The sequence below is a fragment of the Micromys minutus genome, assembly GCF_963924665.1.
Source record: "Micromys minutus genome assembly, chromosome: 5".
In the NCBI taxonomy this organism is placed as follows: Eukaryota; Metazoa; Chordata; class Mammalia; order Rodentia; family Muridae; genus Micromys; species Micromys minutus.
Genome location: NC_137974.1, coordinates 29,533,536 through 29,548,423, shown reverse-complemented (window position 1 = coordinate 29,548,423; position 14,888 = coordinate 29,533,536).

Genomic DNA, 14,888 nt, shown 5'->3' with positions numbered 1-14,888 from the left:
CCTCACCCTCAACAGATCTCAACTCCAAGTGGAGCAAGGAATTTAATTTAGGACTGCCTAATCCAAACATGATAGAGAGTAAAGTGGGAAATATGCCTTAATTTATCTGTATAGGAAAGGCCCTTCTGAATCAGACTTCAGAAATAGGAATTGCTACCAACAATTGACAAATGGGACCTCTTGATGTTAGCAGTTTAGAACAGAAAAGGACAATGCCACCTGAGTGAATCTGCAGAGTGCAGAATGAAAGAATTATTAACCTGCTATACATCTGACAGAAAGCCAGTGTATAGAATGTACAAGGGACTAAAAACTCAAGCCTAATAATGTAAGTAACCAATATGGAAAGTAGGAATAGAATTACTGTTCTTAAAAGAAGACGCACCAATGATCTAGAAATATATTTTAAAATGTCTTTAGCACCCATAAAGTGCAAATTTAAACTACATCAAAGTTTCGTTTTGCTCCAGTAAGAATGGCTTAGGCCAAAATTCGAACCAAATGAAACAAACCTCCAAACAATCCAACAAAATCTCCACAAACTAAAGTACTACAAATGCTACAGTGATCGTGGGAAGGGGGTGCTACTAATTTACTCTTGGTGGAAGTGTAAATTGGTAAAGCTATTATGAGAACCAGTTTGGAGGTTCTTCAAAATGCTAAGGAGATCTACCATATGATCTAGAAATACCTTTGGTCCCGAAGGTCTCTATAGTCTGCTACAGGGATACCTGTCTATCCGTGTTCATTTCATTTCTGTTCACAATGTCTAGAAAACCAAATAGATGTTCATTAGTGAATGCAGGTAAAAAAACATACACAATGTATTATTATTAGGCAGAAAAGGAAATCAAAGTTATGAAATCTGAAGGTAAATAGACAGGGCTGGCAATAATTACTTTGAGCTCAGTAACCTTGACTCATGAGACAAGTGCCACATGTTCTTGATATGTGGATGATGGCTTTGAATATTGTTGAATATTGAGATACGGATGTACCCATAGACCAAAGAAAGTAGTAAGCTGCATGTGGAGGACTTTCAAGGGAGATGAGAGAGAATACAAATTATATGAATGAGGAACAAGGAGGTGAGATGTAGTAAGTGAGGAGGGATATGGGAGAGCAGAGCAGAGGAGGTGTAATGGATAGTCAGCACTAAAGATCTCTGATAAAACCATATAGAATCCTCCTACTGTAGAACATCCTTAAAGCCATTCATACAAAACCAGAAGGAGTTTGAACCAGGAGACAGTGCTTCTCTCAGGCAGCATTCAGTTTCAAATAAAAAGTTCAGCACTAGGTCAGGATGTCAAGGTTTTAGTCAGAGAGGGTCCATAGACATCAAAACATGACAGGCCAGTGTCATTGCTCTTGACTATTCTCTATTAGTTCATTTAATCCCCTATTTCTGAATATCTGAAATGCTCGAATCATAGACAGTGGAGACTTGTATTGACCTGGAAATCACCCCTCTTCAAGCCTTCACAGTGCTGGAAGAGGTTCCGTGCAAGCTATTGGGGGGGGGGGGATAAATCAATCATTAAGCTAACCCATCTGTGGACTATGGATGCTAAACTAGTGAGTGGACTGGAAGACATGTAGTAGTTACATAGATATCATAGAATTAACTAAGGGCTTTCTGAATGGATTTAAGTGTTCCTACATAAGACAGAACTCATGCCCGAAAAGGCTAATGAAAGTAAGAAACCATATCTTTGTAGATAATAGGCCCTACGGGAGAATCTATGATGATTATTTTGCTAAATGTACTAGTATTAAACCACTTCCTGATCATGTTCTCTTGGGTGGGAGAAAAGGACTGAAGCCCTGAAGACCAGCAAAAAGAATGGAAACAGTCAACCTCAGGAGGTAGGAGGTTGGGAGGAACCCCCAGAATGTACCAGAAACTTGGGATGTAAGAAACTCTTAGGACTCAAAGGGAGGAACCTTAGATGAAATGCCCTACCGTGGGGAGAGGGAACTTGTAAAGTCCAATCCAGTAGAAAGACAGAACATCACGTGAGGGATAGGGTTGCCTTCCCACAGTCAAAACTCTGACCTATAATTGTTCCTGTCTGAAAGAACTGCAGCGATGGAAATGGAGAAGAGTCTAAGGAAAAGGAGGTTCAGTCACAGGCTGGAAGTGGGATCCACCTCAAGGGGAGGCCCTAAGGCCTGACACTATTATTGAGGCTATGGAGTGCTCACAAAAGGAGGCCTATCATGATGCCCTCCAAAAGACCAACAATCAGCTGAAAGAGTCAGAGGCAGATATTTACACCCAACCAATGGACAGAAGCTGCTGACCCCTGTGGTTGAATTAAGGAAGAGCTTGAAGAAGCTGAGGAGGACGGTCACCTGTAGAAAGACCAGCAGTCTCAATTAACCTGGACCCGTGAGATCTCTCGGACACTGGATCACCAACCAGGCATCATACACCAGCTGATATGAGACCCCCAACACATATAAAGCATTGGACTGCCTGGTCTGGGTTCAGTCAGAGAAGATGCACCTAACCCTGAAGAGACTGAAGGCCCCAGGTAGTTTAGAGGTCTGGTGAGGTGGAGTAAGGGGTTTGGGGACATCCTTGTGGAGACAAAGGGGCAGGAAGGAACTATGGGATGTTGAGCAATCAGAGGGTGGACCAAGAGGGGAATAAAATCTGGAGTGTAAAAAAAAAAGATTAAATAAAAATTAAAAATAATGAAATAATAAAGAAAATAAAAAGCCACTTCTAATTACTTATCTGTATAAACGTAGATAAGTCAATCTTATCACATCAGAGATGCGTTCTTTCTCACTTTCTTGCTTTCCTTTCTGAAGTAGATCACAAAAATCCTAGCATGAATAGGCAAGGAGCCATGTCACAGAGTCCCCCTCTTTAGTGGTGGAGCAGTTGGGCACTGCTGGCTGCTGGGAGAGGAGGGTCAGTTAGGGATGCAGCCTTTGGTGCTCCAGCAGATGTACTCCACCCATGCACATACTGGCACCACCAAGTAGACTGGTGGGTTTTATAAAAAGAACTGATGGAATTAGAAGTGAATAGTTGTGGGAGGAACAGGGCTGATATTGTGAGGGAGGGAAGAAGGATGATTTAATCAGCACACACTATATGCATACATAAAAGTTTCAAATAATAAACATAACTAAAAATCTACATTTTGACGTTTTACATAATATCTCTACATTTCAAATTGGGGGTGTGGCTTATAAATCATGCATCATATTTCTCTTGGCCAGCAGCATAATATGCCACAGCATCATAATACAGTAAAATCTCCTTAGCCACTTGTTAAAGCAAGTTTTCCTCTGGCATTATTGTATTTTCTGTGTTTAACCTATTAGAAATCTGAAGTTGGTAGACTACTACTCTTAGAATTCCTAGGCATTCTCATTTTAATAATAATAATTATCAGTATAATCATAAAAGTTTTCATGTTCCCCACCAATAGCAGGCATTGCTTGCTGTCTTCCCTAAGGAGTTTGGGCACATGGTCCATGTGTATGGGGCAGAACTGATGTTCTCTGAATGCACATGTGAACCTAGAGTACCACACCCTGAAGAAATGAGGAGACATTTGTGCCTACCATAAAGTTTCAGGGTACAAAAGGCCTATCCTCTTGCTTGGAGAACAAGACACATTATCTTCCATTTAACCTCTCAAGACCACGGATAATTGGCTACTGTAGAAACTTTTGAAATGTAAAATTCTGTATAAAAATGTTATGAACTCTATGCTTTATAACTGTATGTCCCATCAATGTGGAGACCATCAGTGTCAACGCACTGACCTGCAGGACCTAGACACACAAGGTGAATATAACAGCTTGGTGGCTCGGCCTTCTTCCCCACCTTCCGCTTTCATAGGCATTCAGATAAAACTAAAGGATTTCTGCCAACAGTGTGAGTATGGATCGCCAAAGATGTCTCAACATAGTTCGTTCTCGTAATATATTTCACCTTGGGGTCCCATCTTCTGTGTCCTGGCCCCTTCAAATGACAGTGAGAGTAGTTTCCTGTGGGAGAGATGGAAACACTTGAAAGCCCGTCTACCTTTCTGAGGGAGCCCATTGCCAATGTGAAGGCATAGAATGATCGTCATCATCCATGCAACTCCTTGGGGTTAATTCCTTGTGTGCAGAGGGTGCAGCTCAGTTCTTCCTGTTAGGGAACAAGCCTGCCGTGGTCTTGGGGGAGACAACACAGACAGCTAGCTGAAGAACAGTAATTATAAGGAGGTGGGGGAAAAAAAAAAACCTTTCCACCTTTCCATTTCAGGATAAATCATAAGGTACAAAGTATTTTGCTAGTCATATAATATTTAAAGTTTTCATGAATAAAATGTTGATTTTTATTAGGGAAAAAATGAACACAGTGACCAGTTTAAAATTCATGCATCTATCTTCCTCTGCGGTGACCAGTGACTTCTTGATTAGAGTGGGAAAGAGGGGCGGTAAGCCAGGAGCCACTCTGCTGAGCTGCTATATATTAGAGGCCAGCAAAATTAGATTAAGGTGAAGGGAGGAATGTAAATTTTGTTAATAAGATTTCTATATTTAATTCAAATCCAAACGCCCTGTGGGCCTATTGATGATAATCCCAGTTAATCTTGCAAAAAGCTTTCCTGGTGTCCAGGGATCCACTTCTGTGCTGCCTTTTATTACCCAGTAAATGAAGAATTTCTGTAAACCTTTTCCTCGAGGTAGTATAAATGTAGTGACAGAGTTTTAATTCTTTTACTTTTTCGAGATTAAAAAAGAAGTCATCATATTGTGACGCACTCACAAATAAAACACTGCACAACTCTGTAGGCAAAAGAACATATGTGATGATTAAAATAACCCAATATGAAAAAGACTATGAATAAATTCAAGCGAGATGTTATATATGTGTTACATATAAATACCTATCACCAACATATCGTAGGTTGTAGGAAGAGTTCAGAACCTCTTAAAATTATTTGGTTTAAAAAAAAAAAAACTTGGCTATTAAATGCTTGCTGACAGGAGCCTGATGCTGTTTCCTGAGAGGCTCTGCCAGATCCTGACCAGTACAGATGTGGATGCTTGAAGCCAACCATCAGCCTGATCACAGGGACCCCAAAGGAGGAGTTAGGGGAAGGACTGAAGGAGCTGAAGGGGCCTTATCTGGCATCAATGGGAAGGGAGGCCTTTGGTCCTGTGAAGGCTTGATGCTCTAGTGTAGGGTGTAGGGGAATGCTAGGGTAGTGAGGCAGGAGCTAGGGGGCACCCTCATAGAAGTAGGGTAAGGTGGTAGGGAATAGGAGGTGTGCAGTGGGGAAACTGGGAAAAGGGTTATAACATTTGAAATGTAAATAAATAAATAAGATATCTAATTTTAAAAACTTGGCTATTCAATTGAATGCAGTTCCCAGCATCCTTAAGGGACTTTACTTCTTCCCTTCCCAAAGCTTTGATGTGCGGACCCTTTTCCTTGGGTATCACTCTCTGCTTTCTTCTCACAGTTTCTATCCCACAGCTCCTTCTGGGCCCTCATCACAGTTCATTTCAAAATTTTCCCTGTATTTGTTCTCTTTTTGTGTGTGTGCTGATTGCATCTGTCTTGAACTACATGCCAAAGCATTCTGTAATCAAGCTATTTGGTATCTTAGACATTTGCACACATGTGTGTGTATACACACACACATACACACATTCTAAAGCTACAAATGCTTAACTCCTAACAGGTTGTTATAATAAAAGTGTGAAGGATGTACATTTGAGAACCAGATGAATGTACACGTACTATACTTTTCTCCTTCCTCCCCCAACCAATGCATCTACATAGAAACTGCTTGTCTTTCTTACCTTGATCATAACTTTCATCTGTCATTATCATCAGCACAAAGTATGTAATACTGATTCACATCTTTTAAAAGGTTTGGGCAGTAAAAATGTCTGTCTTCCTTGCTAGACAGGAGCCCCAATGACCACAGATACTTGCTTGTCTTAGTCAGTACACATATCTAGCACTTAGAATAATGCCACTGTTCTGGCAGAGTTTTCAGCAAATATTTGCTGAATGAATGAATGAATGAATGAAGAGTGAGTAAATGAATGAGTGAGTGAATGAATGAATGATATTTGGGTCACATCTTATGCTCAGTCAATATTGGTTCTTACAATGAAACTGAAAATCTTTTGAATGTTTTTATTCATTAAATGATAAAAATTTTGAATAATTACAAGCATGTCTAAAAGTATTATATATATATTGGGAAAGTTGGAAGAGTTAACATGTATAGGTAGAGTTGGGAAGATGTGTTTAGTGTCCTTGATAGTCTACTTATGTATTACTCTTTGAATATGGTACTGAGATTCTATCCTTATTATCAGTGCACAGAGTAGTAGACACAAACTTATACAAAACTTTTATTCTAACCCAGAATATGTTAAAACTTTTGTTTCATTAAAAAAATTCTTGGCTAAGTACATAGAGCAAAAACTAGAGTTGATTGGAACTACAGAACATATGGACAGATGAGCCCAGTTTCTTCTAACAGGAGTGAATTTTCAAGTATTCCTTCTTTTAAATTTCTCCTAAAAGAAGACTATGAATAAGCAATGTGGAAATATTTGATTCTGTTAGTTCAATGCAATTGCCATGTGCTCGTCAGAGTGGAAACAGAAGTAACCAGTTTTAGGACAAACACAATGTGCTTTTCTTTCCAAAGCACAGGACTTTCAGTAATAGTTACCTAATGATAATCTTATTATTAATAAGTTAATACTTGTATATAAGCTATTTTATGGCTATGGTTAATGTCTAGTCAGATCATGAAAGTAAAGAAGATGTATTTCCATCTTAGTAAATGCTACATGAGGTTACTCTCTTTTCAACTTCTTGCATTAGAGCCATCGCCACAAACAAACAAACAAGAAAACAAACAGAAACATCACTGGCCATGTTCAATCATATCCATGATTGAACAAGTTAGAAGGGGTAGACTTTTTAAATCACTTTGAAAAATTAATTGAAGACCTATTACTTCAATATTAGATATATATAATTCAATATAATTCAAGGAAAACTATACATTGATGTTATTAACAAAGAATAAAATAAGTGAAAAATAGATAACCTGAAACAGTTAATTCAAAGGCAATTATTTTGATTTCCTGGGTTTTAAATCAAGGAGATATTTATTATAAATAAGTGATATTAACCTTAGTCACCACTCTGCCTTTTATGGGTCTAGCAAATCTGATTCTTCCTGGTTTTGATATCTCTTTGATCTACTGATTCTGTCTCTGCCACCCTTGCACAGTGGGAGCAGAGCCCTTCCATCATTTCATTATGAGAACTATTTTATGGCTGCAATTTTAGGCTGTGTTTTTGTCACGGTCAGAAGTAGCATCTGAGGTAGACCATCCCTTATTCAGGCAGATGCTTAATGTACATTTATTGTGTTTTGTCTTTTAGATACTTAGGCAATTCTTATATCTCATGCCCAAGCTTGATTTAGAGGTCTGTGTTCATCCCTTAGGCTATAAACATGTCAAATTCCTATAGAAAGGTCACCAACTCTGCACTGTACTGTAGATAAAGAAAATCTGATTTTCACCGTTCTCTCCCTCATTTGGATTAGAGAGCCCAACTTATTACCAACACAGTTTTTATTGTTTCTTAAACAGATGTGTCTGAGTGGCTCTTGTAATGTTTCTATTAATAAATCTATCTCTAGTCACTTACAATATACTATCATGGGAACCCTTGTGTGAGGTGTTAGTCCTATTATCCTGCCACCCAAGGCAACTCCTTATGCAGGAATGATCTACAATGCCCCAGGGAAAGCACCTTGTGGCAAAAAATAGCCTTAGCCCTCCAGTCATGGGCCCCAAGCTGCTGTCTCCTTTCCCTAAGCAATGAATCCATCCATCTTTCCAAAGCATTTGACTTGCATTTTCAACATGATGCAAAAGGGGCCCCTTTTGACAAGTGGATGGTCATAGTGCAGGTTTTCTGCAAGCCATCATTTATTTTGTTTTTCATAATTTTTTATTAGATACTCTGTACTTACATTTGAAATGTTATCCCCTGTCCCCGCCCCTCTCTTATTCCCCCTCCACCTCCATTTGCCTTCACAAAGGTGCACTCCCTTCTGATCGCCCTCTCCACCCCATTGCCTTGGCATTCCCCTACATTGGGAAAACATGCTCTCCCTCCCTTCTGATCACCCTCTCCACCCCATTGCCTTGGCATTTCCCTACATTGGGAAAACATGCTCTCCCTGGGCCAAAAGCCTCTTATCACATTGATGGCAGACACTGCTATCTTTAGCTACATATGCAGCTGGGTCAATAGGTCTCTCAAACTGCTCACAAAGGTTGGTGTTTTAGTCCATGGGAGTTTTGGAGGTTTTGGTTGGTTGATAATGTTGTTATCTTCACATGAGGTTGCAATTCTTTCAGCTCCTTAGGCCCTTTTTTTAGCACCCTCACTGGGGTCCCTGAGTTCAGACTGGTGGTTAGCAGCAAACATGCTTTGCTGTATCTATATGACTCTAGCATAGTCCCTGAGGAGGCATCTCTGTCTGATTCCTGCCAGTAAGTACTTCTTGGCTTCAGCTATAGTACTTGGATTTGGTGACTGCATTTGTGGTGGATCCCAAGGTAAGGCAGCTTCTGAGTGATCTTTTTTTTCAATCCCTGTTCCTCTATTTGACCTTGCCTTCATTTCTGAGACAGTGAAGCTATCAAAAGACTTTGTGGACTTCTATTATTTTTGTTGATGTTAGTAAAAAAAACAATAACTCATTGAGATTTGGAATTGTCCATGAAGAACCTGCTTAGAAGTTAGACTTGCACTGTATTTGTGGTAAGTCACCATCAAGGGATCACCATCCACCACAGAAGGTTACTATGCTTCTCCTTATTAACATGGTTTAATTCTCTGCCTGTAGCTAAATCAACCCAGCTGGCCAATAAGGCCAAGGCAGCAGGTTTTTTCCGTAGGCATATCAGCTTTGCCATGTTTTCAGGCTAAAGGAGAACATTTAACTGGGAATCAACACCCAAGTAAATGCTTTCAACTATAGTCCTAAGCAGAAGCCATGGGGAAAGTCTGGGGGTATGATCAAAATATAAGCACCACTTCTACTCAGAATAGTGATAGTGTATACAGATTGTAGATTAGTGGAACTTTAGTATATACACAGGATTGATATTGTATCAAACCAGATCTTTGTTCTTATTACTCAGTGTTTTTGGATTATTTTATCTTTGGACTTCAGCTCACCAAAGAATACTTATCTAATCTTTTACCACCTGTTATGCAGATATGGTGAGGGAAAAAGAAAGTATGTACTATCATAAAACACCCATTAAGAAATATATGGGCTTGTTATCTGCAAAATTCAGCTGCTTTTCTAGCAAATGTGTCAAGGGAAGGATTAATCTCTCTTTACTAGAGATTCTTCAAGGAATAGCAATGAGGCTCTTTTCTCATTGGCTGTTTAAAACAATATTTATTTTATATGAGTGTAAGTGTATATGTGTATGAACTATGTATGTGCTTAATATACACAGAGGCAAAAAGAAGGTCCTAAATCCACTGGAAATGGAGTTTCAGATGGTTGTGAGCCTCTTTGCACTGTGGGAATCAAACCCAGGTTCTTTTCAAGGTCTGCAAGTGTTCCTAATTACCACGCCATTTCTCTAACCTTATTGTGTTGTTCTAAAGAGTAAATAAGGTGGCACATATAAAAAGTTCATGGCTCTACTTGGCATATTCCATATTCCATATTTTACCCTTTGCAATGGTTTGTATATGCTCGACCCAGGAAGTGGCAGGATTAGAAGGTGTGGCTCTGTTGGAGTAGGTGTGTCACTGTGGGTGTGGGTTCTAAGACCCATTCTAGCTGCCTGGAAATCAGTATTCTGTTAGGAGCCTTCAGATGAATGTCTTGAACTCTCAGCTCCTCCTGCACCATGCCTGTCTAGATGCTGCCATGCTCCCACTTTGATGATAATGGGCTGAACCTCTGAACCTGTAAGCTAACTCCAATTAAATGTTGTCCTCTATAAGACTTGCCTTGGTCGTGGTGTCTGTTCACAGCAGCAAAACCTTAAAGAAGACACCCATCATTAAAGATTTCACTAAATTATCTAATAGATGGATTTGAAGACCCTGAAGAATATTTAATAGACTATTTGAACAAATTGTAAGTCAATAGAGGTCAACACCATTTTTAGTAGCACTAAGTATATTCCATTGGTATACAAAGTAGACCTTTGACATTGTGAAGAAGAACCTATTTGTCAGTTTAATTTTATATTTTAAAATACTATGTGCGACATTATTCATTTTAAGGCTATGAGGCCTCAGAAGAGGAGGAGGACATCTAAATCTAAGTATTTCTGATGATCTAGTGTAATGTTTGAGCATACAATGGTAAGATACACCAGCCATGTTCTAGAATTTAGTACAAAAACAGAGGGGCATTAGGGTTTTTATTAGGACAGTTTTGTTGGTACTGTAACCTGTCTGTAGCTCTAAATAATAAAGACGCTTGCATTTTCAGCCTGACTGTTCCATTTGAAAAAGAACAATGAGATAACAGTTAAATCAGTCCATGGAAATTTAACAGTAATGGGGTAGTTATGCCTCAGCCACAACAGAGTTTTTCCTTCTGCCATCAGCTATTCCCTGTTGTAAAGTCACCTTTTCCCACTGCACAATGAATGTGTCTAGACAATTGATACCCATGAAATGACCTCCTTTAATATTAACATTTATCGCAGTTACTAAAGACATGCCGTCAAAATGCATTGTCTGCTCTGTTAACTCTTAGCCCTTTCTGAAGTTATCCTTCCACTTATGTGTGTTCAGCACATGAAGTTGCAGACGAAGAACTGCCACAGTCTAAGTGAGCAGCTGTGGGAGTAAGGGGCCCCGGGTATTTGCATATAATACGGTATATGTTCATTGTTCATGGAACTATTTAGGGCTCATTATCCTTTCCTGATGTCTTGCAGAGTTTCTGTAGAAGAAATGACACAAGTCTGAAGAATTTTTAATGCTCTACTTCAAGTGATAAGGTTTTACTTGTTATAGAAAGTCAAGATACTTACTGTGACTATCTAAGGTTCGTCTCTCTCAAATCTATTGCCCCAAACAATTCTTTCTTTTTTCTGTTCTCTTCCTTCCCTTCCCTTCCCTTTCCTTTCCTTTCCTTTCCTTTCCTTTCCTTTCCTGTCCTTTCCTGTCCTTTCTTTTCCTTTCTTGTCCTTTCTTTTCCTTTCCTTTCCTTTCCTTTCCTTTCCTTTCCTTTCCTTTCCTTTCCTTTCCTTTCCTTTCCTTTCCTGTCCTTTCTTTTCTTTTCCTTTCCTTTCCTTTCCATTCCTTTCCTTTCCTTTCCTTTCCTTTCCTTTCCTTTCCTTTCCTTTCCTTTCCTTTCCTTTCCTTTCCTTTCTTTTCCTTTCTTTTCCTTTCTTTTCTTTTTTCTTTTCTTTTCTGACAGTCCAGTCATTAGCTCCTCCCTGCCTGCCCTCCCATAGTTCCTCATCCCATCCCTCCTCACCCTCTGCCTCCCCCATTCCCAGGGGCATGTCCCCCACCCCCTTCATACCAGGCCTCCACACTCCCTTGACTCAAGTCTCTCAAGGGTTGGGGCTAGGTGTGTTTTCTCTCACTGAGGTCATACCATGAAGTCCTCTGCTATATATGTTTCAGGGACCTTGGATCAGGTAGTGTCCGCTACTAGGTTGGTAGCTCAGTGTCTGAGAGATCTTAGGGGTCAGGTTAGTTGAGACTGCTGGTGTTCCTATGGGGTAGCCCTCCTCCTCAGCTTCTTCCAACCTTTCCCCAAACAATGGTTCTTAATCATGATAACTTTGGATCCCGACCATGTTTGGGAATGTCTGGAGGCATATATGCTTGTTGATGCTGGATGCAGAGGACACAGAGATGCGCTACTGTCTTTTAATGGACAGAGACCAGGGAGGTACTAAAGATGTATAAAGCAGCCCTTTATAATAAATTGTTGGCATGATCCATCCAAAATATTAATATTTTCAAAAACTTTTCTTTAAAAATGATTATCTCAGCGTACAGTGTATATTTCAAATATTCACATGAGACTGCTTAATATCTACTTTTAAAGGGTTTATTTTGTTTGATGACTATATGTAAATGTGTATGTTTGCATGGGACTATGTGTACATAAGTTCAGATGCCCTAAGAGACTAAGGGTATATGATCTCCTGAGCTGGTTCTGGAACCTGGGACCTGAACTTGAATCTTCTAGAAGAGCATCAAGTGCTCTTAACTGATAAGCCATCTCTCCAGCCTCACCTCTACTCTTTAAACAACAAAGAACCAAATATAACTTTTAAGTTATTTTGACCAAAATAGCATTGTTGGAGCATGTGTTTTGAAATAAAATGTGTGTGTCTGTCTGTCTGTGTCTGTATGTTTGTCTGTCTGTCTGTAGGCAAGTGCTTTCTTCAAAGCAGTTTTTAGATTACAAAAATGAAGATGGAGCCTATAAAAAGTCATTTTCATAAATTATCTTCATAGAAATAATCTAGAGAATTATTTCCTTTAGGACCTATTGAGTAGGTAAGATCAGTCACTTTACAGAATTGATTTCCTGGTTCTTTTAAATGCACTGCTTATCTCTCTTTAAAGGAATGAGTACAGCTTAGAGATGAACAATTGAATCCTTCTAACTGATCTTTGACCAGGATTACATGCTGTGTAATAAAATGCAGTTTATTGACTCATACTGAAAAACACATATCAGAGACACATACAGAAATGAAGAAACAATTTATATACTCAACCTAGGCTTTTTAGAAAAGTGTGTGTGTGTGTGTGTGTGTGTGTGTGCCTGTGTGTATGTGTGTGCCTGTGTGTAAGTGCTTGTGCTTATATGTGTGTTTGTATGTGTGTGTATGTGTGTAAACCAGGTATAAAACACTCTCCTAAACAATTTTCATTGAACATCCAAGTTGTGTGGAATGCTCCATTTCTAACTCTTAGGTCAATTTATGGGAGGGGTGTGTAAAAGCACTTTACAGGAGAGAACCCATGATCACAATGCATCAAAGTTAAGCAGTAACAGGGTTACCGCTGTTGAAAAATCACATAAACATTTCACATATAAAATATTATTCATCGAGGCAATACCTTCTTCGGGGTTGAAAAATAACACCAGGGTGAGGAAACTCTGCAGTTCAGTTTTCTTTCTTTCGTTCCTTTTTTCCCCCTTGAAGAAACAAATCCGCCATTGAAATAGAATCTGGAATCATGCAGCCGATTGGCAATACGGTGGGTGTACGTGGGAGGGAAATGCGGCAGCCTTCGATGTCCACCTCTGCAATATCATTACTCACCAACTTGCCCTTTTCCCACCCTCTTTTCCCCAAAGACCCATGTCCCACATCTGAATCGAGGGAGATGTGTGCTTTTAACAGCTAAATCAACAAGGTCTCACATGAGTAGTGCTGTGCAGTGTGGTTGACTGATTTCATGAAAAACTAATCATGTATTCATCATTGAGATCAAACACTTCCTAAGTAATTATCATCTGAAGCCAGTTGGAGAGGACCGGAGAAAGTGGCACTGCTGATGTAATCAGCCGCTGAGTGGAGTCATTCTCTTAGCTTCTGTAAACCTTGGGTTGGAAGGCTCAGAACGAAAATTGTATTTTATAATTAAGAAAGGCAGACTCGGCAGGCTGCAATCTTGTTTTGCCATCAATCATAATGAGATTGCCCGGGTGTGGATGGGGGCACATTTAAAATCCACTTTTCACGAACGGTCTCTGCACCTTTATTTATTTATTTTTTTAATCTCAAAAGAAGGGGAAATGTGATGATTTTTAAAATCACAACGTGATACCTCCATGTGTGTGTTATCTCTACAGTCAAATCAAATCACCTCCCCAGCTTCCTTATTTGAGCCTATGGCATTTATGTATCTGATGAAGGGGCATTCCTATATTGAAATATGTGTCATTACAGAGTGACGGTTTGCAAAACACCTTATTGTAGCTTTTTATCCATGATTATAAATGAAGATGAAGACGGAATGATGTAGCACATCAAATACATTACAGGATTCTGCACTCTCCCTCTTATGTGCCTGGCTATATGCTTTTTTTTTCTGTCTTGCTTCTTTCCTCAAATATCTTAATGAAGAGGGTAAAAATCTAACCTCCATTTCCAAATGGAGAAAACAAGCTGCAGAAGTGCCAAGAACCTTACTGACACATGTCTTCATCTCTTCGGCAAGAGTCTCACTGTCAAGTCCTAGAGATTAACCAAGAGGATCGACAATAGCCCATAATGTTTGAGGCTTGTTGGGAATTCCCTAACCTACAACTCTAAAAGGGTTAACAGATTTATGGAACTGTGAGTTTGTGTTTTGATTTGTTAGATGTCTTCAGGCAATTAAGGAGTTTAAAACTGAGTTTTAAGAATACATCTTTTCAACCACCAGCCTAGCACCACCAGCCCAGGAGGGCAGATGGCCCCTGCCCAGTACAATACTGCATTTGTGGGGCTGTAGCAATCCTGAGAGAACCCTGAATACTCAAACGCCCAGCATGTCACCAAGATGAGCAAGTAAGAACATGAGAGATGAGAGAGAGGGAAGGAGGGGTGTGCACAAAATAATGAGCGGTGAAATTAGAAACTTGAGAGTAGTAGACAAAAGCCTGATCGGGTGAGTAGCAGACAATACCACCCAAGGGCATGCTGAATCCATGGCCCTGCAGCAGCAAGGCTTGTTGTCACAAAAGGACAGGCAGATGTCCCTGGGCTGACGCTTGGGGTCACATTGATTTCTGAAAGCTGAGCAGAGCTGGCCACACCCCTCAGCAGCTGCAACACCTGGCTCAGGAAGCACCATAGAGCTGGCC